A 27,582-nucleotide genomic window follows, 5' to 3' on the forward strand; every position below is an offset into this window, starting at 1 on the left:
ACCTGGAAGAACAGTCATCCACTTATCAAAGACAACAAACTACAAGAATATTGTACTGTACATTGCAGTTTGCGTGTTTATAGGATTTAGAAAGTAGGCTATAAAAATACATGAAAATATTTTTTATGTACATAACCACTTATTGCCAATCAAAAATTTTCTTTTAACTGTTCATTAAAAAGACATGACACAATGCTACTTTACGGTTATGCCTTCATCTGTCGATACGATTACCAATGCTATACGAATAATTTGCTTTGTTGCACAAACGGGAACAACATGTTTGCCCTCATATACAATAGAGGTAAGACACGTAGTTTGTCCATTTTGATTCCCCCATGTAACTGGTCTACTTACGAAGTGAGTAGAGAGACGTTAAATTTTACGCCGTGTGTAATTTCCGTAGATTTCTCGGCTCTGTATTTATGACATAAAAGCTTCAAAATTTCCGAAACATTTTAAGGCAGAAACACGCAGATTTATTATAATAATGTGACAACTTTAATTTTAAAAATAGTGGGGCCCCCCGGGCTTAGGAACCGAAGGTTGGCACCGTATGTACCCACGGTAATATCCTTTGTATAGGAAAAAACGGGTTTTTTCCGATATTAAACATTAAACATTACACAATCTATAAGGTCCAGTTTTTTTGAAGCTTTAACGAAAAAAAAAAAAAAAAAAAAAACATATATAAAATTATTAATTTGAAAAGAATATTGTACTTTGCCGTTTGGGATACATGTAATATAGCGTGTTTATAGGATTTAGAAAGTAGGCTATAAAAATACATCGACAGATTGGGTGATTTCATTCTGATGGCCCATTTCAGATGGTTGTCCAATATAAACATTTTTTTTCTTGATGTTTCTGTAATGATGCGCCAAGCTCACAAACTACTTAAAGACTCTTGTCGTTCATTAAATAAACTTTGAAACTTTAACCTGTAGTCGTTCGGCTGTTCTAGATTCCTGTTGTCCAGACAAGAAAAGATTAATGAAAAAAACAAGCTGTATTTATTGTATTGAAACAGACTTAACTTTTTAAGCACTAAGAGGCTGAAGTATTATTTTACTTGTCTGCAGTTCTGACGTTGTGCGAGCTTGTATCCCTATAACGTAGGAAGCATATTGGATTGCAGAAAAGATACCTGGTATAAATTTGATAGAAACTACAAACCCCAGTATAGCTCACCCACACGTCACTATCAGTAACTTCGTACGGAAGCGCTGAGGGAACAGATCAACATTCCTCCCAGACCAGTAAAGGAATTACAGCGCGATCCCTTTATTGAAATACAAATGGTGGTATTGTATCCAAACAATATTACAAACATGAAAACAGTTAAATCTATCAAAGTTATACCACTAATCTAATTACATTATTAACCCGCGACTCCTTAGTATTTCCCGCGGCTGTGTTCCTGAAGTAGCCCAATGCCGCGGGGAAACCGCGGAGCAGCAACTCTGACCAGCGACCTGTATCACTTGCCGTGCTCAGTACTTGACAGGTGTTTTTCATGTAGTATCTGTAGTGTAGTGGTTATCACGTTCGCTTCACGTGCGAAAGGTCTCCGGTTCGAGACCAGGTGGAAACAAGTTTCTTTGTTTTATCTCTCATAATAGTTGACACATGTAAATAAAGCAAGTTTCCGTACAAGTTTTTATTTTTCAATTGTATTTCCTGTAAAACGCAATCTACTTTCGTACTTCAGCTAACACTCAGCGTGTGTTCTTTCAGCACACGGAAAAGGGAAAGGACTATCTCTTCCAATTCGGCTCACACTGATTTAAAATAAATCAGTAGTTGTGAGATTCATAACCAAAAAAAACACATGGTTTAACAATAAGTTTGCAGTTTCGTAGATGATGGTTTTCTAGGAATTACTTTAACTTCCATTACAGGTGCTATTCAGAAAACAACAACCATTTCTCTTTCAAGCACATGAAAATCCATGAATAAGAGGAGGCCGTTCATCTGTGCTTGTCTGGTTCCTAGTAGTTGATTGACCTCTAAATGTTGTCAAGTTGAGTCTTAAAGGGTCCACCTGATTATGCCTCAAGAACACAAAGAAGTAGCCCATTCCAAACCCTCACCACTCTCTATGAAATAGTGTCTCCTTTTTGTCCTAAGTGTATCTCCACTTCATTTTCAACTATGCCATCTGGTCCTGGTTTTTGTGCTGTGCTGTGCTTAAAGCATTGGTTTGGGTAAATTATGTCAACTTCTTTTAAGATTTTAAAGACTTCAATCATGTCTTGCCTGTTTCTTCTTTGTTCCAGGCTAAATAGATTCAGTTCTTCAGCCTCTCTTCATATCTCAGTCCTATAAGTCCTGGGATTAGTCTGGTTGCTCTTTGTTGGACTCTCTCCAGGGCCACAATGTCCCTGTGGTGCTGCAGTGACCAAAATTGGACACAGTATTCCAAGTGCAGTCTCAAAAGTGCATTATACAATATCATCATAACCTCCTTTGGATTGTACTCTACTCTACTGTCTATATACCCAAGCGTGCCGTTTGCTTTTCTGAATGCTTCCCTGCAGTTTCTGACCAGCTCTCTATGTGGTCTCAGTGTTTCTGGATTTCTTAGGTTTGTTAAATACATCATAGTTTAAGACGTAGAAGTGCATTTACAGTTAATGCACTGGTGTTTTCTGTTCCCACTTCCCTGTAAGTTACTTTTACATGAAATTTGCCCTGGATGCATCCTCAAGGAATTTATTAATTCACTATTCCAAGAATCATGTTTCCATACAGAGATTTAAAAAAAAAGAAAAAAAAAACACCACACCCAACCATATTACAAGGACTCATATCTTAACCAAGTACTTAAGGTTCCGAGCTGAAAAAATATTTGTCACATGGGCAAAATGTGACTTGTGTACAGACCAGGCAAGTTTCATGAACGTGGCCTCAGGGCCTGGACAACACAATACCACTGTTCAAAAGGATCCCATTGTAACCTGAACACAACCCATAATACACAACCACACACACACACACACATTAAATTCCACAATCACATTTTATTAAGACAGGTTAAAATCAGAACACAATGCATATAATGAGGATGGTTCAGTAACCCATATCAAACCTCCACGGCAAGAAAGACATGCCAAAAAAGTCTACACAGTGCTCATAATTAATATTGCAATGAGTTCCGGTGCCCGTATATTCCCACAATCATACTGGCTTATGCCGTCAAATAAAACACAGTACTTGCACTCCTGTCCTTTACTACAGTACCGATCACTCCCCCTGTCGCCAGCTGGTTACTCTTCCGTCTCCTCCTAGTTCTCTCCCTCGTTGCAAGCCTTGTCTGCTCCTGCCTTGTTTCACCGTTCCTTTTAAATGCTTTCAACCCAACGTTTATCAAAACACTGTCCTGCTTCTCTGCAGTGTTCGGGTTCTTCCAGGGCCGTGCCACTTCTCCGCAGCGCAAATGAGGAGCTGAAATCCAAATACAAGGTACAGCAATACGATGTTTAGCAGTGGCTGCTGACCTTTTATCCTTTCTTCGGCAGGCAATGGCAAATCAATATAATTTACTTCGTTGTAGAAAATACCACCCACTTGCAGTAACCCATCTCTCGTTAAATCATTTGCTGATTTGTTCACCCACTATTAAATCACAATACAATACTATGTTATATGCACATATTAACCAAACAAATACTTCCCATCGGCTTCATTGCTCCCGTAGCTGATCTGGGGGTTCAGCTGTCTGGCGAGTCTCTCTCTTCTACCCCCGAGTTCCCAAACGAACTGTTTGCTTTGGTTTCGTAGTCTCTCATCCTGTTTCTCAAGTTTCTCTTGTCCTCCTTGTTGTCTTTGCGGGTGTGGATTTGTAATCAAACCGCAAGCTGCCTTCCCCGGGCTGGGCAATCTCCAGATACAACCTTCGACCCTGTTTTACACAAACCTATCAAGGCCGATGGTCTTTGCGGGTGGTCTCAGCTACCAGCAACAGAAGTTCTACGCACAAGCAGGTGTCGGTTGATTACCATCTTTTAGTATCTCAAAAACGTTTTTTTTTTTTATTATTATTAAAAAAAAAAAAAAAAAAAAAAAAAAAAAAAACACATGTGACCTAGTCTCGTTTAATTGCGCACTTGAGTTTGTAAACTTCATTCAGCAACTAGGTTTAAAGTGTAATCTTAATTTTTAAGTTTTAATATATTTTTTATTGCATACTTATAAATTTCATACTTCAGCTAACACTCAGCCTGTGTTCTTTCAGCACACGAAAAAGGGAAAGAGTAAAAATGGGGATTTCTAAAGCTGCAAAAGACTATCTCTTCCAATTCTGCTCACACTGATTTAATAAACAAAACAACAACATAAAAAACGCAATCTACTTTCATACTTCAGCTAACACTCAGCGTGTGTTCTTTCAGCACACGAAAAAGGGAAAGGACTATCTCTTCCAATTCGGCACACACTGATTTAAAAAGATAAATAAAAATTAATCAAAGCACACATGTTTTCGCCCGATTTCGAACCGAGGACTTTTGGCCTGTGAAGCGAACGTGATAAGCACTACACTACGGAAACACCTAGGAAAACAGTCATCCACTTATCACAGACAACAAACTACAAGAATATTGTACTGTACATTGCAGTTTGCGATGCATGCAATACAGCGTGTTTATAGGATTTAGAAAGTAGGCTATAAAAATACATGTATTTGTAACGGTTATTATTTAAAAAGAAATGACAAGAAACACTATATTACCGAAATCTGCCAAAGACAAAGTAGTCAGCTTCGCTAATGATATATACTGTTTATTAAATGAAACAACGTGTTTGTGGATCTAAATAAAAATGGTCCAGTATGTTGTTTTTACAGTTAAAGTAAGCAGTTAAATAAACAGGCAGTTCGAGTAAATTAATACCGTATATGGAGTTAAATACACGTAAAGTAATAAGTTGCATTTGTAGATTTTTTATTTCGATATGGATAATGAACATATACACACGTTTGCTCTGCATTGTTGTTATTATTATGTTTTTTTTTTTTTTTTTTTTTTTTTTTTTTTTTGGTTTAATGGAAATATGACAAAGTGTCTATATGCATTTCTGAAAGTATTACGTGTTTATTGTTACAGTCTGAAATTCCTGCTAAACCCACTAGGGCTCGCTGTCTGCCCGTCGGGAGTAGAAACCCTTCACCGTGATAATCGCCACGAAGCTTTCGTCACCTGTCTAATAATGTGAAAGTAATAACGGTAAAACAATCGGAATCTAAAAATAACAGTTCCGTTTTCGGCTTTTATTTTTGGTAACGTGATGTGTCCCAAAGTTATATTAGGCTGACTCAATAAATTCTTGAAAACGTGTTAATTGTGAATATGATCACTTTTTTTCTCTCGCGTAACTTCAACACAAAAAGCTAATTCCGTTCAACTTATTTTCCCAGATTTAAAATCGTAATGTTATAACCTGTTTTCAAAACAACAGACCCTCTTCATTACGATTTAATTAATTCCACTCGATGTTTTCGCTCGCTTTGAATTAAAAATAAGGAGCTGCCTTTTCTTACATTATCAACGAAACATTGTCGTCGCCTCAATCGAGTTAGGCATATCATAAAAATAAATATTGTAAAGGTAGTTGAAAATTAACAATTCAGCGCCCAGGGCCCGCGCTAGATTAACATTGAGAATGAAGAAATTGATATTCTGTTGTCATTGCTAATATGGAAAACAAATGATACGTTTTAAATATATTGTGTAAGATATATGACTAGTATATTTTAAGTTATTTAACATATGTAAGACGTATCTTCTATCTGTATTCCACATATTAAAACGTAGGCGCACCATGTGTAAGCTATATATATATATATATATATATATATATATATATATATATATATATATATATATATATATATATATATACACATATACACACACACACACACACACACACACACACACACACACACACACACTAGTGTTACTAGTATGTGTGTGTGTCAAAGTTACACTTTGTGTAAAACAAGTTAAACACACAACAAAGGGATGGATAGCAAGCAATACAGTGGCTAGAAGGGAAAGTTATGTGGTCTTTGACTGTAATTGACTGAAAGAAGAGAATGACTTGTATTCCTGTCAAAGCTGGGTCAATTCCTGTACTTTATTTTCAATTCCCCTTTCCAACCAATTCCTAACCCCAATCCAATGTCCCTGTAATCAATTGCAACACGCCATTGATCAAAATTGCAATTAGCAGCATTTTGTTAAAATTAGCTCACAGTGGCAAAAATGGACTTAAATTGAAGTCACTGTCAGTCAATTCAATTGGCTTCTGATGAAAGCAGTTGAACAATCACAACAATTATCATGTCTCTAAAAGATCAATTCTAAGCCCTTCGAAGGAAATAGAATTGTAGTTAGGAATTGATTTTGAAAAGGAATTGGAATTAAAACCAGGGCTTGAGCTTGACCCTGATTTGACATGATTAATTGATGTTTGGATTGTTTTGTTCTCTGCATGATAAAAGATTCCTGGTGAATTCTTTTTTTTTTTTTTTTTTTTTTTTTTTTAAATAAGTAAAACTGTTCACTTTCATTGGAAGCTTTGTTCACTGTGTACATGTTCCTGAAGTTTGCAGTATATTGCTGATTCTAATAAAAGTTTGATAAAAATCTCAATTGTGCTGAATAGTGCTAAGTGATGTATAAAACCTGTAAGAACACGGCGTCTAGTTATATTTTACTGTTGTTCTTTTTTTTTTAAATGTGTAAAACTGACTACCATGTTAGCACTTGTAGGTCACTGACATCCACTCTCGAGTTCCTGGTTGTAAAAGAGGAAGCTGCCTCAGTCGATGGAAGGGAAGATGCCCACTGAATCTTTGGATCTCCTGAGCTGTGTGTGGAATTGCTGCAGTGACGGGAGAACATAACTGGACAATTCAAGTTGGGGAGAAAATTAGGGGCAAAATAATTGGGCACAGCTCTGTGGAGATGGGACTCTTGATCAGAAAATGATAAACATAATTTTCATAAAAATGATGTCAGATATTGAGAACACATACTCTGTTGTATATTTAAAAAAAAAATATGCCTGGTTTATTAATCGCTGTTGAATAGTTAAGTACAGGCGCAGTTACAAATATGCCCACAAGAGTGTGCTTTAAACTGTGTTTTAAAGTGACCTAGGTTAGTGTGATTGGAACGCAAAGATAGACATCATGGCATCATTTTGTGGCAGATCTTAGTAAAAGTATAGTAAATGTTGTTTATTTTATAATGTACTCTAAATTTTGGACTTGGTTTATTTTAATATTCATTTTTATACGTGCACCAATTCTAAATAAATGGGGGAATTGCAGGGAACAAACTCACCACAGTGATACAACAGGCATGGGCTTTCATTGTTGTTGAGAATTGTGATGGAGCATTACGAAAGTTATGGGATCACAGTCAAAATATTTGGGGTATGTAGCACACACCTGGGTGGAGTTAAATCCCCACATTCACCAATGCATCATTATCATTGATAAGGTTTACACCCTATTAGAATGTGGGTTGGTGGTATAATGGATACAAAAACACGACTACAAAACTGCTGAATACAGAACATTGATAAAGGCTTTAGCCAATACCTAGTTTTTGACATTTATACACCGTTGTGTATATGTACAAGCTTGGAATGAATGTTAATGAGTTAATGTTAAGAGTTTGCATATTCATACTTTGTTTTAATGTTTAATTTTAAAGCCAGCCTCTCTGTCCTTCGCAGGTGTCATTAGACACATTCCACTATCAGTGTGAGTTTGAGAGAGCACCTTCTGCCATCCAGCAATCCTGACAGGGCTGGCAATCCCTATGAAATCAATGGGACCCTGCTGCTGCTGCTGATGGTGGAAATGAACAAGTGGGATTTCAGATCACTTTCAAGTCAGTCCCAGTGGCAAATGGAAATGTGGCATCTAAGCCTGATGCTACAGTGTCATGGTGAATGGCTTGGTAGTACCATGTGTGTTCAGTAATATGGTACTTTTGAAATACAACTGTGTTTACTAAGGGGAAGAGTAGCAGTACAATATACCTCTACCCAGGAGAGCAAACACCAAGAAAAGGTGTTAAAACCAAGCCTTCCCCAGGACAACTGGAAGCTGCTAGAGACTGAATGATCCTGGCAGGTGTTGGTCAATGGCTGATTTTTCCAGCTGAGATTGCCACCACTAATCTTCGACCAGACATTGTCTTGTGGTCTGGATCAGCACACCTTGTTCATCTTGTAGAGTTAACAGTGCCATGGGAAAATGCTGTGAATGAGGCATATGAGAGGAAAAAACTTCGGTATGCTCAACTAGCTGCTGAAGCGGAACAGCGAGGATGGAGACTCCAAGTTTATCCAGTGGAGGTGGGTTATCGAGGATTTGTGGCACACTCTACAACCCGGTTTCTTAGCGACGCTAGAATCACTGTTGAGCCCTCTTGAGGTGTTGTGGGCTAGTCAACGAAACACCAAGGATGGAAGCTGTCCACTTAAAGACCCCAGAGATGTACCCTACTTAACTGAGTCCAGGCGGTTGTCATGCTGTTGCGCTGGGGAGACCTCAATGAGTTGATCCCCGGAGCCAGCATCGCCGCCGTTGTGTGTGCTGATGCGCTGGGGAGACAATATGAGCTGATCCCTGGAGCCAGCATTACACTTCAGCAATCAACACCAGACAAAAGGATATCTACATCATCAGATGGAAAACAACGCAAATGGATGGAGATGCAGATGGATCACATTAGTTTACTGTAAAGCTACGTCTTAGTTGGTGCTTATCTTGGCGAGAGCCGAGTTCAAATCAGCATGAAGTTCAACATCTACTCTCATGTAATGGAAATCATTTTTGCATAGAGTTCCCCAGGTATTATGGTTATGCCCTTAGGTGTTTCTGGGTTTCAGTATGCCTTTTCTGGGAAACAAAAAAATCTGCAAACTACAGAGAATTTCAATGCAAGTAAGTTGAGCACAAGCTTAGATAAACCCAAATACAAGATTTCTGCATTTGACAGATTGGGTGATTTCATTTTGATGGCCAATTTCAGATGGTTGTCCAATATAAACATTTGTTGTTGATGTTTCTGTAATGATGCACCACACCCACAAAGCTCACAAGCTACTTAAAGATTCTCTTCGTTCATTAAATAAAGTTTGAAACTTTAACCTGTATTTGTTCGGCTGTTCTAGATTCCTGTTGTCCATCCAAGAAAAGATTCACGAAAAAAACAAGGTGTATTTATTGTATTGAAACCGATTAAACTTTTTAAGTACTAAGAGGCTGAAGTATTATTTTACTGGTCTGCAGTTTTGAGTGGAGGTAGACCTGCATATTGGTTTGCAGTGTTGAAAGGTTAAATTGCAATTAGTTCAAGTTGTATTAACAGCAACATTGCCAGCTGATATTTCTAATTACAAAATAGTGGTTCAAACTTTGCTGTGTAAAGTATTATGTTAAAATGTGTAATGTCAAAGTATTCTGTAGATTCAAACGTCTGATCACTTTAGTCTTTGTGGATTTGAGTGTGGTTTAAAGCTGCAATTCATGAATTTCATGAACTAACTGCCATTACCTCTCTTACACCCACTTGAAAATGGTGACACATAGAAGTATAATTGCACCTTTTTTTTCTTCCATTGGATTTGTATTGGGGCAGGCAAATCAAATCCAACATGTGGGATCCTAGGTTACAATGAAATGATCACTCTGATCTGCCTGTTTCAGCCCCTGTAAACTATTTTGTTCATAAACCACTACAAATAAATTATTTTCTGTGTCTGGCGCAGTGTGGCTTGTCAGGGCTGATGAAGATACACGTTGAGGTGTTATAAACCTTATCTGGCTGGGTGGCATCTGTGACAAAGCTTGAAGGACTGAGCCTGCTTTGAATGCATTTGGTGTTTGTAGGGAGACTGTGCCCCATCTCTGTGAGAAAACTCCCATGTGTCTTTAGCATACCTGTGTCAATGCATCTTTTAATTACACTTGCTTTCTATCAGCAGCCTGATCAAGCACTCATTACAGAATGATATTCTGAGCCAACCCCGCTAGCGGCTCTTCTTAATGATGCTTGTTTAGCTTTTATGACCTGTGATTATTTACAACTCACAGTTTCAGTCCAAATTTCAAATGGACGTAAAACCATATTAAAAACAGAGATGGTTTGCAGTGTAAAGCAAAAGCTGTGTTGAAGGATTTAAGAAACCTATGTAGTTGAATGATTGCCATGATTAATAGATATCCTTCTCTTGCGAATTTGGTACATGTCTGAAGTGTGTCTTATGAAACCACTACTGGAGAAACGAAAGGAGAAACAAAATAACGCATAGATCTAACAAGACATAAGAGACTGGATTTGAGCTAAACAGCTATGATGAACGATAAAAAGCTGCAGTGTGAGCATCTTCAGATAGATTTCATTATACTGTGGAATATACACAATTGTATTTCTCTTGTGTGTTTTGCTTGTTCAGGTGTGCAGCTCAAATGTATGTCTCTTTAACTGCCCAGGTTTCTGAAATATGCCATTTGTTTCTCCTTTTGTTACTCCAATCTTGGGTTTAGGAGAAACACACACAGTCGTGTGCAAATGTGTTAGGACACTCCATTGCTTCTGTATTGCTTGACAGAAATGCCAGCTGTACAAAAGAAAGTCTGTGGCTACAACTTCAGTTGAATAAGCTTACAACAGATATGCTGAGAAAGTTCACAGACACAATGCCAAAAAGATGCCAAGCTGTTATTGATGCCAAAGGTGACCATACTAAATATTAGCATTGAAGACACTTTTAGACATAGCTGTGCTTTTAGTTTAGAATTCATATAATGTGAGATTGAGTTTGCAGAAATAAATAACTAATTTCTGTAGTAAATGAATATATTGAGTGAGTGCAAAGCTCAATAAATGACACCGAGAGGTGTTCTAATAAATGCACACACTACTGTATAATAATCCAGTGAAAAGCAGGATTCTCAAACACTTCTCTGAGACGTGAACGAGACAGAGATCAATGCAAAACATCTTCCCTCTGGGCTGTAACACTCCTGAAAGGGACTTCTACCAGTCGTATAGAACATAATATCATAGCAGATTGTAGTTCAGTGGTATTGTTTGCACTTACGCTAAACAATACTGTATTACATTAAGCTTGTCAACTGTCATAACACCTGTAAGTTGCCTTGGATAAAAGTGTCTGCCAAATAAATAAATTATTATTATTATTATTATTATTATTATTATTATTATTATTATTATTATTATTATTATTATTATTATTAATCATTTACAGTTTCTATAGCGTTTGTAATCTTTCTTTGAAACTTTTGTTAGAATCAGTGGAGAACATCTTCATTTATACCAAACCCTATATAACCACATCAGCCTTTAAACATGCTTTATACATGCTTTAAACATACTGGAATACGATTCTTGAATGCTCTCCTTGCATCTGTTGACTTCCACTACTGCTGATTTACTTGCAGACTCTTACTTGCAGTTAGTCAGAAGATATATAGAAATGCTAAGAAACTATTCAAATTCAACAAAGGTTTAGGCGAGAATGCATTGAGCAAGCCAAAATATTTGTAAAGACATGTTACTTTATTTCTTTAAAATTAGAGCATAATATTTAAAGTATTTCAAATTCAAAGCTCAATAAATACTACTTTGCAAAAAAGCAGGTAATCACTCAAAAGTCCATTAATATTGAGTTATACAAATAAAAACAGTGGAAACAAACAAGATAACCAAGTGTTGACCTGAGCCACACCATTTTTAACCAAGCATAAACAAATAGTCGTTGAAATAGGCAGTGTATATTGATTGTGATGCAATGAAATGTAGTGTTGAATGCGCCTCTAGAATCTGTAAGCAGGCATGTTTGCTGCAATCTGTCGCTTGCTGTATATACAAGGCTTATGTTTGTTACTGCATTTGTTTTACACTGCTGGGTGTTTCTAACACAGGTATTTATTTATTTTTGAAATCGCGAAAGAGCCCGTTTGAACAGGACAGCTGAAATGTGACTGCGACTGTCTTTGTTTTGTAAATGTCATCAGTAAATAGGCCCCATGCTGAGCTGCTGAATGGTACCTTCGTCTTAATTCAATAGGGACAACAGAGGTGTGAGAAATTGATCTCTTTTAGTTTCCCCATTCATGTAATTAATAGGCTATCTTACTGCTCACTGTGGCTTGACACTAAGAGGAAGTGCTTTTAAGATATGGGTAGCATTTTAATATCAGAATTACATTTATATGTGAACAAAATGGGACTGAAACCCTTAACTGTGTATTAATAACGTAGTATGCAGGACTTTTAATTGTCCCCTTGTCATTGCCTCCCACCAGTGCATAGACAGTATTGATCACATAAGTATTAACCCACGCTTTCATTAAAGGGAATTTCAGCATTGATTCCTGATTATTTTGGTAACTTATGCAAAGAGAGGCTGGTTGGTACTTACACTATTTGATATGTGTGTGTGTGTGTGTGTGTATGTGTGTGTGTGTGTGTGTGTGTGTGTGTGTGTGTGTGTGTGTGTGTGTGTGTGTATATATATAAAATTTCGATTTGTTTGTAATAGAGTGATATGAGAAAAGCAGAGGGTCGCTGTGTTGTATTTGTTAAGTGTGTGCTTATGACATCGTGCTCAGCAGCCCCTTTCTAATCTCTCTTAATAGGTTCAATGTCCTGTAGATGCACCCTTGTGACTTCACTTGTAATTGAATTATGCATGTAGTCAGCCCTGTTAGAGGTGACAGAGTAACACATGGAGGATGCTTACATTTGTCTCTTTAAAATGTGTTTGGTTACTGTGCCTCAATGCATCTCTTGTACCTCCCAGGTGACACCTCAAGGATGCATGTGACAAAACATTGAAAAAACATTTGGTTAAATGGTATCTCCACAAATAATAACAGATTATGACCATCGTTTGCAAATGAGATAGTAATTTGAAAGTTTGCATTTGTAGTCAGAATTAGTAGACTGATTTAGAATTTTATCTAATTTTATTTTCATACTTCAAACTTAGATTATTTATATCATTAGTCTTTAATAACCTTGCTTTTAAACATTACTTTACCCTTACAAAGGTTTACCAGGGTCAAATTTTCACATTCTTTTTGCAGTTTTCCCATTGGTTTACTGTGCATGCACCATGTTTTATAATATGCTTAACCATACCTTTCTATACAGTACAATGCTTACTTATCCTTTACCATGCTTTCACTATGCTTTATTGCACTTTGCTATGCTTTTTTTATAAGGGTAGTAGAAATTTTACATTTTAAAATGTTTTAAACTGGTGTAACCTTGAGTGGTACACTAAATTATGAGATGCATGGTATTTTTTTTTATAATATAGATTTACAACAAACCCACCACAGCTATTAGATTGCATGACTGATACAAACTGAAGCCTATTTCCCTAGACTGTACCAGATGACTACAATAAACAAAAGCCTGGAGGTCTACATTTCTGTTCTTCCCAAAACCTCGTCAATAGAAGGTTGACTTGATTTCACAGATCAGAAGAGAAGTCACTTCCTTTCAGGCCTGCTGCTGGGCCAGATAAATTGGTTGTGATGTGCGTTATAAGTGAAGTACCACCATCACTCATTCCTCTGCTGGGTGGATGTCTCATGCCCTATCAGTCCCAGCGGTGCTCTTTGCAGGAGCTGAGGGCCGGTCCTGAATGCTGTCTGCAGCCCAATAACCCCCAATCACTGGGTGTTTCTGCATGAAGGAGTACCTCTGCAGGGAAGAACAATACATGCCTCCCACCAGCCAGCCTCCCTGAGTGACAGATCCATATTCTCCTAATACATTATGAGAAACTCCTCTGTCACATTTTTCTATTTGGTGCCTTGATGGAAATGCTTTAAAACCTACAGTACACCACAGTGGTCAGCCACAAACCTCCAGTGTTCTAATGCAGTCCTGGGTTTGGATAATGTATAGAATATGGTATAGGGTGCTGTAAAAAAGCCTCCTAGTCGAACCGTGTCATTGAATTGAAGTTTGTTTTAGCATTTCTTACTTTGAATTGAAGTTTCTTTAGTGTTTCTCATTTTGAATTGAAGTTTCTTTTGCGTTTCTCAGTTTGAATTGAAGTTTCTTTAGGGTTTCTTTTTTTGAATTGAGGTTTCTTTAGTGTTTCTCAGTTTAAATTGAAGTTTCTTTTATTATTTCTCAGTTTGAATTGAAGTTTCTTTTAGCGTTTCTCATTTTGAATTTAAGTTTCTTTTAGTGTTTCTCATTTTGAAATGAAGTTTCTTTTCACGTTTCTCATTTTCAATTGAAGTTTCTTATTTTCAATTGAAGTTTCTTTAGGGTTTCTCATTTTGAATTGAAGTTTCTTCAGTATTTCTCATTTTGAATTGAAGTTTCTTTTAGTGTTTCTCATTTTGAATTGAAGTTTTTTTAGGGTTTCTCATTTTGAATTGAAGTTTCTTTAGGGTTTCTCATATTGAATTGAAGTTTCCTTTCACATTTCTCATTTTGAATTGTAGTTACTTTTAGGGTTTCTCATTTTGAATTGAAGTTTCTTTTAGTGTTTCTCATTGTCAATTGAAGGTTCTTATTTTCAATTGAAGTTTTTTTAGGGTTTCTCATTTTGAATTGAAGTTTCTTCAGTGTTTCTCATTTTGAATTAAAGTTTCTTTTAACGTTTCTCATTTTGAATTTGCAGCCGTGACAGGGTGTGAATATTACTGACTGAGTTGTTTTTAATGCAAAGCAGCTTGTATATAATAGATTTTACCTCACTGGAAACCAGCAGGCATGCAGTATTGAGTTCTGTTTCTCTGCAAGGCTATACAGTGTAGATTATAAAGCTATATACTCTGCTGTTGCATAGTGATTGCATGAGCTGTAATATTATACAGAATGCATATACTGGAGAGCAGCTGGTGGGATTGGGGGAGGGGTGTGTGTGGGGCTTGTTTTTACAACATATTCATTTGTTCAAGAAGCAAAACTGCAGCCTGAGTAAAATATATTGGTGCCGATGTAAGTACCGAGCGTGGAATGGAAGAATCCTGGTTTTGTTTGTGGAAGTTGGTGTGCAGAAGAAATGATTTGTATGAAAAGCTTTTCTAATTCAAAGCAGGCAACTGAAAAATATAATATTTCCGTTGCTGATTCTGTCCTGTGGTAACATCAAAATTGATGTATATTTAAATGTTTTGGTCCCAAATCCACATGCCAAAGTGAGTCAACCCTTAAGTTAATCATGAAGAGATTCATGAGAATCTGTGAGGTTTTAACGTATAACAGTTTTCACTGGTACTGGCTGACAGAACCACTCAACTGGTTTGGAGTCCTCTTGTCCTCCCAAAGTGCACAGAAAAAGACACCAGCTTAAATGTACACTTTCATTAAAATAAACTACTGAAATGCACTGTTTGTTATTCTCAGCAGTGTCTTGCTAATAATGTAGCTTAACATTTGAACTCAATCTACTCTCATCAACTACTGGAAAAAGAAACCTTTAATAAGCGCTTCTTACAACATAATTCTTTCTGGAAGTCTTAGAAACCCCTTGCAGTGCTGGTGGGTGTTAGAAAAGCCACATTAAAAGCATCTTCTGTGGCATTACTTTCACAACAAGGGTAATAAAGACATGCATGGAAAGCATCTTTACTCCAAGAGGGTGGAATTTAAAGACCATAACACTTATGTGGCAAAAAACCCATCTCTGTGAAATCTACACTGAGATGCAAGATAATGTGTAATACTCTGTGTCACATGCCTTAATAGTGTTACATTTGTCATTACAAACTACAGGAAGTCTTGAGTTCCAGCGAGCATGCAGCCTTCCCCACTATCAGTCTGTCTCCAGGTCACCCTGTCTGTATAAAACTGTGGGTGATCTGGTGAGCAGAACTACACTTTAAATGGCACCAACTGCCAGTGCAGAGTCAGGCAGTGATTTGTTCGCAAACTCTGCTGATTAGTGAGATAAAGAGAAGCTGCTATCTGGTGTGGCTCTCACAATAAATGCATTTCAATTATTCTGTAACTTACCCCAAGTGTGCTTACAATGGGTACTGGGGGGTAGACAGAATACACCAACTGAACTCTGGTCAGTTGAGGATGAGTAGAACAGACTAGAAGCAAGTAAAATCTTTACTGTCTTAGTAATAAACACCACTTTCTATCTCTCCAGCTTCAGAATGTATTTGGCGTTTGTGGGGAAGAGAGTTAAGATTTTATGACTACATCCTTGGTAACAGTGCTGTAATCAAGATAAGTGTGTTTCCATACAGCAATCAGATACAACCAATAAAGCATGGAGTCAATGAAAATCATAGGACTGATAAAGCCATGTTATTGTATACACATGTTATTTAATGGCACTACAGCACATCACTGCAATGTCCTTTATAAAAGATTAACAAGGTCAGTTTGCATGGTCATTTTTGCAGCTATCATGTGCTTTCCATGGTTATGCATTTAGCATAGGTACAGTAACTATGCTTTAGCATGTTTTTAAATATACTTTACCATACCTCTCTGGGTGTTACAATGCTCCTTGTGCTTTACCATGCTTTCACCATGCTTTTATAGCGGAGGCAGTCACACATGCATATGCATGTCCCACGCCACCCATACTGACGTACCTTTTGCACTTTACTGTGGTGAACGTTTATTAGAGGTACAGCATCACCAAGCAAAGAGGTTTTGATTTTCATCATGCCAGTAACCAGTGGAACCCAAAGAGTTCTATATACAGAGCTAACGTGGTATACTCAGGTCTCTCCTCAATACATGACTCTATTAGACCTCCACTCACATGTGTAAATAAAAACATTAGCAGGAAGACATCAAAATAACATAATCAGAGGAGGATAAGATGCCAGTTTAGTTTTCAATTTAGGACGAAAGGGCTTTAAGTAATTAAGCAGACTTTTTTTTTTTTACTTCTCTTTGTTAAAATATATTTACTATATTCCAGATACGTGTTGTGTATCCAACATATACCTCAAGCAGATTAGCCATATATTGGGGCTGGATTACTGGCCTCCTGTATCTAACAGAAGGAGGAGATTGTTTTAATGTGGCTATCCCAATATGATAAAAAAATACCTGAAGTGGTTAAGCAACTGACCTAACTTGATTAGATTGCACTTTAATGGGTGTTAACAAGGCTTGCCTATATTGTATCAATTTCATTGCTCTATTCTTCCCAACTAGTTTAGAGTTTACACAGACATGACATGAGTTGATCTTCATTTGAAAGGGGAAACTAAATGCACTTTGAGATCTTGTTTCCAAGAGGTTCATAGAATGTTTTGAAATGAAGGCAATTGAATGCAGATCTGCTAACTGGCACCAGCAGACTTTCAGTATTCCTAATGTTCGCCTTTAAGTTTGTCCCCATTTTTCTGCAAGGAGAAAACCTGCCAATGTCATTGTTGCAGATGTTGTTACCTGACTGTTTCTGTTTTTGTACACACGTTTCCCAATCACGAGAGGATGCCATTCGACCCATCAGTTTCTAACCGGTTTCCAGTAGCTTACTGATCCCCTAACTTTGGGATTTTAAAGGTGCCCTATAATTCAGGATCAACAACGTGGCTATGTAACCCATTCCATACCCTGACCACACTCTGTATAGTGTCTCCTACCCTCTGTGCAAAGTCTGTAACCAACTTCTTTTTAGCGTGTCCTCTTGTCCTGGTTTCTGGGCTGTCTTTAATGTATTGGTTAGGGTTCACTTTGACAACTTGTTTGTTAAGATTTTTTCCCTCCCCATCCTTCTTTCCACAAGGCTAAAAATAGTTTGTTCCCTAAACCTTTTTAGAATTCTGCTTCTGAAAAAGGGTATGCCAAATAAAATGTAACACATAAATACAGAGGGATACATTAATACAGTTAAAAAAAAAAAAACAGTTTGACCAGGCGAAGTATGAATAAAATGTTGTTTTGTATCAGTGGGATTGTGCATGTTAACACCATTCCAGTAATCCCTGATGAAAGTCCCTGATCTTTGTCATGTTAAAGAAAGGGGGTTCACAATCAAAACGAAATAGGTATTTTGTTTGGTAACACAGACAACAGCTGAAGTTGAACTTTGGTCAAAGAAGTGACCTGAATGTCTTGCAGTGTGACCAGTTAGTTACAATGCATATGGAAAGTGTGCTTTGTCATGAAGGAGAATGGAGTTACCTGTTCTTGTATGTTATGATTGATTAAAAACATTGCATTTCAGGGGCAGGAGTCCTTTATAGGAGCCAGCAGGGTATATATTCATTAGCGCCCTGCAGTCACAATGAAAAGGTACACTCAGAGTTTGAGCAGATTGCAATGCTGGTGGCAGAGATTGCAGGCTACATTTACTGCTATTTCCCTTCAGTGGATTTTTGTTTATAAATATAACAAATGTCGTTATTTGAAAATATGTTTTTCTCACACGTTTGGTAACCTATACAAATTATTATCCTTTCTCAAAAAAAAAAAAAGAACAATGGAAAAACTCAATATGTACATTAGGGCCTGTGATATAGGACTATGAATTAAATTAATACATTATTTTATATAGAACCCCTTAAGTGTGCCTTCATACATTTAAAATTACAAAATAAGCCACTTGAAAAAATAAGAAAGAATTTGTCATAAGGGGTATCTTCAGAATATTTGAAAATTGCTTATTTAGAAATTGGTCTTCTATCAAAACCAGCACCTAAAATGTATCTGTGGATAAAGCCTTTTGTGGAAATGGCTATACATTTAGTTTTGTTTTTCTCTAAAACTCTGTTCCTAGTATTTCTAGTTATTATAAGCATGGTGAGAATTGTGCCTACATGGTGCTATTCAATACATAGTGGTTTCTACAGTCCTGTTCTAGATGAGCTTGTTAAAGGATAGATACAGGTGTCCGTCCAAATCACACTTCAGAGTTTTACATTTATGTAGAGAATTCTCATGAAACTGGCTCAGTAAAGTCTTAAGCAACTGTGATCAGTCACAAAGGAACTTATTCAGCACAATTTATTGAATATAGAATAATGTATGAAGGCTTAAAAGCAAATATATTTTATGCCATTATTATTATTATTATTATTATTATTATTATTATTATTATTATTATTATTATTATTATTATTATTATTGTACCCTGCTGGGGATGTCTGTCCCGGCTGGGGTATGTAGCAGAGGCTGACATATGCATGCATGTAACATTTTAATGCTACAAAATCTGGAGAAGCAGTTATCCCATTATGACGAAACTTGTTAGCACAGGTCATTGTGTGTGTCTTGATCTGGTGGCTGCTTGACTGACCTCCTGTCTGTATGTATGTCACACTTACATTTTTAATTGCTCTGGAGACCCCTGTAGCTACTTCTGCAGTCTGTTTATTGACAAGATCCAAAATATCCATAACTTCAAAGTGCTCAATCAAAATTGTAGTCTACAACTTACAAGAAACTCAAGAAGACAAATTACTTAAGCGCCAAACCGACACAACATATTGTGCTTGCTTCATTACTCTGGGTGCTAGTAAGACGTAATTGATTTGAAGGTTCTGACATACAAGGTTGTTAATGATTTGACACCTGTGAGTTATAAACACTATGAATTTAGGCTCTTTCTATCTTCTAGTGTGTTGACAGTTTCTTCTGTCAGCCTTAAATCAGTAGCTGGCAAAGCTTTTTGTAACTCTGTCCCCACATTATGGAATGTTCTATCATTTATCCATTGTATAACTTGAATAAGGGGCATACAAAATACAAAAATATGTGCCTGTCAATTTGTTTTCAGATCCATGAAGAATGATCAACTCCTATTATATTTAGATTTAAATGTTAACTTCGATTTACGAATGTACCTGCTTAAACAATAAATGTATATATGTACCTGTAAAATAACACTTTTGAAATTATCCCTTTCTATACCCTCTGTAGGGACAGATGTCAAACAGTGGCCCTTGTTTCACTGGACTAATTAAATAATAGGTCTGTGACTTCTTTAAATCTTTAAATGAGTATTCAAGTAGAGCTGTCCTGTGATAAAGTTTTAATTCTTCAGTGGTATGTGTCTGAACATCTGTCACTCCTGAATGACATAGTGGGTTTGCAATTGGTTAAAACAACAGGGGGTAGAAGGAATGTGAATATTATTGCAGTCCATTGGATTGCTCTCAGGACAGTGATGGATTGAAAAGACAAACATTCCATTGTGTCGTGGTGTATCAGTCTGTTAAGTGCTTTTCAGAAAGAAAAAGAGCAGGATTTCGGTCATGAATTAGCTTGATCTGTTTGCATCGGAAGCTGGAAGCAGACTTCTGACTCTACAGCTGTTATCTCATTTAATTCCACAAATGAGGGTATGGAATGGGCTACAACCCTGTGCATCCTAAAACGTTTTATGATTTTTCAGTTGTAATTGAGGACAGCAGCTGGGCAAAGTACCAGTGTTTCTAATTGAACAGCTTTTTGAAAGATTGACTTGTAGTTTTGGAAATATTGCATTAAGGAGATAAATAGCTAAGGTTAGCTAAGAGGGTCCATAGTATATACATTCCAAGTAGTTGCAATTGCTGTTGTTAATGATTGAAATGAATGAGCTTGTTATGACTGCTATAGTACCAGATGTCTGTTATTAGGGGGTACTGTCTCTCATTCATCTGTTATCCCTCATCTGTTTTGTATTCTCATTAGTGTGGTATACATGAACCAGTAAAAATACCTCTTCAAATAGACAGGTTTTTTAACCCCTAATTATTCTATGTGTTATTTTTCATTATAAACCTCAGAAGCACTGGTCTGGAAGACCATTCACTGCTAGCTGACCATTCAGTTACATGCAGATATTATGTGTAGTTTTAACAAAGCAAAACAACTACATTCAAGTTACATCATGTGTACACCAACAGATCACAGAATACATTCACGCGCTGCTGCCTTTTGGGAAACACACTGCAGATAAATAATATATATTGTTATGGAATGTCGCCCAGTTGAAGAGGCAATGGTGATCGCACCCCAGATCACCATTGACATGTAGGGCCATGTACACAAAACTTCAATGACTTTAAAAGCCTATTTAGAGAAATAGAGGGTTTGTATGCATTCAGTTTACTAGGAAGAGTTTATTACATATAAAACTGATTTAAAAAAACAAACAAAAAAAATATAAATAATGCACAGGCAACCTCACATTACACACTTGAACTGCCATAGTTATGGACAGGCTTGGTAATGCTTTTAGGTTGGACTCATTACTGCAGAAAAGCTGTTTTAATGACCTTTATGTTGGGTATTAATTAACTTTGTGTCGGGTATTAATTAACTTTGTGTTGGGTATTAATTAACTTTGTCTTGGGTATTAATTAACTTTGTCTTGGGTATTATCGATTGTGTGCAATCTAGTTTACGTTTTCAGTACCATGTGCATTTGCTTCTGGACCAGTATATTTGAGAGGTTCTCTGAGTGTAAAGTATGTCTCATGATTGCTTAGGGTGGTTCATTGGAACTGTCAGTTTGTTTCAGTTAAGTTCAATAAAGAATCCTTATTATCAGAATCTAGATGAATAACAAGAACAACAATTCAGATTTCTATAGCACCTTTCATCAGAAGGATCCCAAAGCACTTCACACAAACAAACACATACACACACACACACACACACACACACACACACACACACACACACACACATATATATATATATATATATATATATATATATATATATATATATATATATATATATATATATATATATATATATATATATATATATATATATAATATGTTTCACTTTTTCGAGTTTTAGTCAGAATTCTAGTGGCAGTGTTTTGAATGAGCTGTAAGCACACATTTTGTGATACTAGAGACAAGTGTATTAGATAAATCAATTCTAGATTTAACAAAGGCAAACATTAGTCTTTCAGCTTCTGATACAGAATAATAGGTCTAAGATTAACATTATTTCTCAAATGATAAAAAGGATACTTTATTAATTTTCCTAATATGAGTCTCGAATAATAAATCAGAGTCAAAGATGAGCCCCACATTTCTCATTCTAATTCTAGTTCTGACGGGAGACTGCTAATGTCTATCTCAAGTAATCTTGAGTCCACTAGCATGACCTATATTTAATCAGATTTCAACATTAGAACGTTCTGAGACATTCAACAATTGGTGCCAGCAAGGAAAGCAGTTAATAACACTCCAGCAGAAGTATTTCCTGGCTTTAAAGACAAATGTAGCTGAGTATCTTCAGTGTGTCTGTGTGTGAGCAGTAATATACTACTATTTGAAACAATGTCAAGCAAGTACAATTCCAAGAGGTATTTCTTGATGACGTAATGCTGTTTAACGCTGGGTACTGTAATGCACGCCAATAGGCATTGCGCTACATTTTTGTAGTTGTGTGTAATGCATTGCAATAAAAGTTCCTGCAGAACTACCAGGGCGTTCTAAAATTAAAGTTTCAGTTGACTCCCTTTAGTACAGGTTATGCAGAACGTTTACTGTGTAGATCCATGCAAGGGCGAATATGCAAACATCTCATGTTATGTTGTTATTCACAGTTACTTGTTTGGGCATACGATTCATAGTGAAGGAGCAGCGGGTTACCAGTTTAACATACCATACGTGGACATAGCTATTGACACGTTTCCATTGATCCAGGTTCAAAGGCCTGACGCCCTTAGAATAATGAAACAACATCTTAGCGAACACTTCAAAGCCGAGCTAAATCACGTTTTTTTTTTTTTTTTTTTTTTTTTTCTGGGGGGGGGGGGGGGGCGCCCCCCCCCATGTGGATGGAAGTCACCCCTTTTTTTGTGGGAAACAAACATAACTGTATTGTAGTCAAAACATTTGAAGACTCTAATCTTGCGATGGAACGGTTTTTTTGTCTTGTATACACAAATTAAATTGTGTGGTGTGGGTGTGTGTGTGTGTGTGTGTGTGGTGTGTGTGGTGTGGTGTGTGGGGGGGGGGGGGGGGGGGGGGGGGGGGGGGGGGGGGTGTATGTGTGGGGGGGGGGGGGGGGGGGGGGGGGATGTTAACTCCTGAAAAAACTACGTAGTGGAGACGTCCCCACTTTGTACAACACATTTTTAAGAAAATAAATAAATAAATAAATAAACTACAGTACTGCACATTAGTGTAAAAAATAGGATGGCTTGGGAGGAAAATACAATAAATGAGAACAAGCTTTTTACGTACATTTTCATCAACTTTTTAATATATAAAACCAATGTATTATTCAAAAACATCAACAACAACAAACGTCAATGTCTATTTAAAATAAGTAATTAATATTAAGTCCGTGTAACAAAACATTACTCTACAGCAAAGAATTGTTTCAGTTTCCAAAACTGGTCGAAACTTTGTGAAGATTCTGTAACACGGTCTAATTGTGTTTGTGCAAATACAAACAAATCCTAAAAGTGCGTAAATAAGACCAATAACTTGGTAAAAAAAACCTACCATTAGTGTAAAAAAAATGTAATCGCATTAAACTCTTTCACAGAAAGATGCAAAATAGAATCACACATAAATAGCGTGAAAAGCCATGTAACGTCTGTCTTCCACTTTATGTCCACATTTGTAGCACAGGATCCTGCAGCTTCGTCTTTTCCACTGGGATAAGTTCTTGGAACTTTGTAGACACTCCCTACCCTCAGTGGTTTAGCGCTCAAGGCTGACATTCTTAATGCATATAATCCGGGGATTCCTCAAAATAGATGAGCTCTGTCCGCGCTATGGTGCTGAAAGCGATCGCCCCTCTGTTGTCGGCGCTGTTCCCTGCGTGCATTCTTCTCTTGGCCATTTCCAGTTTCAGAGCCTGGCCGTGCTTTAATTTCAGACACTCCGTGACACTTGCAGGATCTCTTCATTGTTGCTTTTACAGCCTGAAACCGAAAACGAAATACCGTTTAATAAATTGTATAGTTTTATTACAATTATTTAGCAGACGCCTTTATGAAAGGCAATTTATGGAGACTAGGGTATGTGATATGCATCTGCTGCAGAGTCAGTTATAATAACGTCTCACCGGAAAGAAAGACGGTTAAGTTACTAGTTCAGGGTCACACAATGGGTCAGTGAGTACGAATCGCTGACCTCCTAGTTACAAGACATTTCCTATAACCGCTGGACCACACAGCCTTATTAGTAAGCAGAGAGTAAGCAGTTAATTTGGCTGACATCATAAGAGATGCTGTCTGTTCAACCCAATACCATAGAAGTTGACCAATTAAAGACACAAGAGTAATGTTTCCTTGTAGTTTTTATACTATCAAATAGATATTCATATTATTAAAATATTCATATATGTGCAGTGCTATTTTACTGTATTTCAGACCTATCCTATGATCCTCTGCAGTTTTGACCTACAATTCTGCTAGTCACGCATAGGCCTACATTACAAACATTTGAAGTGTAAGTTCAGAGGTAACAAAACGCTCTATGAACAGAGCATCTGAATTTGACAGTGATGAATAAAAGGTTATTATTCTGCTAGCTTCCTTGTTGTGTAATTTCATAGCGGCTCTTACATATATACCCGCCTCCAAAGCATCTACAAATTCTTTTGAAATGCGTTCTCCAAACTTCACATTATCACTATAGCCTCCCAAAATCCAGCTTCGACCTCCCAAAACAAAATAAAGCAGCAGCATTCAATAAGTTTGTAAATAAGTTTGGACTGTATCCGAAATATAATTATTCACATTCACGTCGTCGCGTCCATTGGTTTACAGATGTTATCCTTGTTTCATGTGTTTAAACTGGGTACGCGGATCGGAAAGATAATGTATGGACTTACCGATGTGTCCATTTCTTGCATCACCACAGCCACACAGTTTTCCAAATCCCCCATACACTGCAGTTTCTAGTTAAAGACATCACACCAGCGGAACTGGGAGCGTGGACGAAGGTGGTTTCTTTTGTAGCTGGAATTCAAAAGCGCCCTCTTAATAAGGTTCTATTAAGAATCTTCAGTGCAGTACGTGGCCCTGGAGCAAAGGAACAGTGGATCAGAACTGATTTCACCTAAACAAACGTTATCCAAAATATAGACCAGTGAAAAGGTTACGGTGGCTTATATCTGCCATTTTTTTTTTTTTTTTTTTTTGCTAATAAAAAAGAACCACATTATATTATTATTATTATTATTATTATTATTATTATTATTATTATTATTATTATTATTATTATTATTATTATCATCCTTCAGACTACGCATATAGAAAGCAACTGCAGGACTTTCAGGAAGCAGTCCATTGTGCATCTATTTGTATAAAAGAGAGGAAACAAAGTGCGTTGCAGAAATTAAAACGAGACTTACACGTACACAATGTAGAGCTACAAATATCCAAATCGGTTTAACAGCTAAAGAAATATAGTGCAGTTTAAACGCATTAACACTTAAAAACCGTGGATCCATTGATAACACCTACGAAAAAATACCCACTACTTCTTAGTCCGTTATGAATGGACAGCTGGAGAGCACTCTCCGGACAGTTCCACCGATCCCAAGCAAACTGGTGTTTACATTCCGCAATGCCACTCTGCGCACACCCACCTGCACACTGCTGGAGTAAGTCAGGAACGCCTGGAAGGACACAAGAACGGGGCCACACGTTTAGCACATAATCACCGTCCTTGTACACAACGCGTTTAAAAATTTGAATTGAAATGTCACTGTGTTTCTTAAATGCCATCAATAATTAAGAACATAAAATATACCTTTGGTCCAGTCATAATGAAGTTGTTCAAAGACCTAAACACACACAAAAAAAGAAACAAAAAAGACTTATAAACATTGTTGGCAAACACAACTCACGTTTTAGTAGCTCTTTTAATTTTGCAGCTGAATTGTTAATCCCACTGAAATGCATACCATGCAGCTACTGAGAAGATCCTACAGTGAACACAAAGCACCACTGAAGTGAAAAGTTGGAAGGGGACCATGCTTACAAACCCTTCTGCTTTCCCGTGATCCTGTAATCGCCGGGGTTAATCAGAACCACGTACTAAAGTACTGACTGTGAGAAGTCTTTCTCGGGAATTTATATGATCGACATTTGGGATGAGGGAATACCTTCCCTTCCTCTGGGAAACGAGGATGCAAGAGCATTGCATGACGGAGAGAAAACAAAGGAAACGCCTGCTGCACTTCAAAGCACATTCACCTTAGAGGTAGCTTAACAACTATCATGACGCTAAAAAACACAAAAATCACATTCGATATTTTTAATTATATTAAACTTAACGAATTCTGACTTTGTTTAAGCGTTGGTAGAAGGGTTTATAAAAACTAATTTAGACTAGGGCCCTAAATGTTTAGTGAACAGTCTTTTTCTGCCCTGTATCCCGTCCGATGTATCTTAATTCAGTTTAAAATATATCAATGAATGGAATCTACACTAATGGCTCTTTCATCGACCTGTTTAGGTTTAATCTGACAGATCTGATACTGATATATATATATATATAATATATATATATATATATATATATATATATATATATATATATATACTATATTATATATATATATATATATATATATATATGAGGGATACAGCAGGGGTGTATGTACCTAATGAATGATCGATGTGACTACTTCATTACATTTAATGAGTTCAATTTGCGAAATCCATATGGTATATTTAAATAACTTAAGCTTTGGAAACAAAAACATGTAAGCAATGTAACATTTGCCAATAGACTTGCTGGTCTCATTTTCTCAACGATTCTCCTTTTAACAATGTCATTACAACACTGTTAATAATAAGGTGTTTATTTCAGAGCTACAACACACATCGTAGTGTTTATTGCTAGCTCCAAATTTAGCATAATAGATATCATATGTACACCCCATTGTGCAATACGCATCTTGAATTAGAAAAGCAGTGTGAAAACTCTACAGGTAATGTGTAAACTGATCAGCGGTTATCTAAATACGAACGTACAATATTGAATTTACATGTGTACTGTTATATTTGTCTTCTACACTGTAAAATTACTAATCAAGTATTTAAGATTGCAGCGTACATTGTATGGTAAAGATTCGAAGCACATTTTACTGTTTATATATTTCACAGGGCAATATTTATTTTGATAAGTCTTTTGTACGTCTAAAGTATATTCACAAGCAATTCAAATAAACATATGTGCAGGGTCGGTTCCAACTTATTTTACATGTGGTCTATGGTTTTTACTTATTGTTTTTAAAGATGAGTTCGGTAATGTGGAATATTTCATTTTAACGAGAATATATTTTAGCTGGACACACGTTTATCTTGGTGAAGGTACTCGCTTAACAAAGTCTATTATTGTTATTTAACGAGGTCCAACAGTCAAAGAGGACGGGTCTTCTTGAGTCTGTATGTTTCAAACATTAGATTTCCTCCCAGTAGTCTCCTAGAATCCTGCGTTCATAAAAACAAAAGAAAAAAAGAAAAAAAGAAAGAAAAACAATGCACGGGAAATACTTCATTTATAAACAGGATAAACTTTCCACGTTCTGTAACTGAACAACAATAATAATAATAATGTGCAACAAGGTGCATCAATTCTAAAGTGCATAGAAAAAAGAT

The 27,582-nt window shown here is 36.7% G+C and overlaps 1 pseudogene; it reads right to left on the bottom strand.

Annotated features, from left to right (window-relative positions):
* Positions 1-23,524: 23,524 nt before the first annotated feature.
* Positions 23,525-25,951, bottom strand: LOC121324364 (annotated as a pseudogene).
* Positions 25,952-27,582: the final 1,631 nt, after the last annotated feature.

The sequence above is a fragment of the Polyodon spathula genome, chromosome 12, assembly GCF_017654505.1.
Source record: "Polyodon spathula isolate WHYD16114869_AA chromosome 12, ASM1765450v1, whole genome shotgun sequence".
NCBI lineage: Eukaryota > Metazoa > Chordata > Actinopteri > Acipenseriformes > Polyodontidae > Polyodon > Polyodon spathula.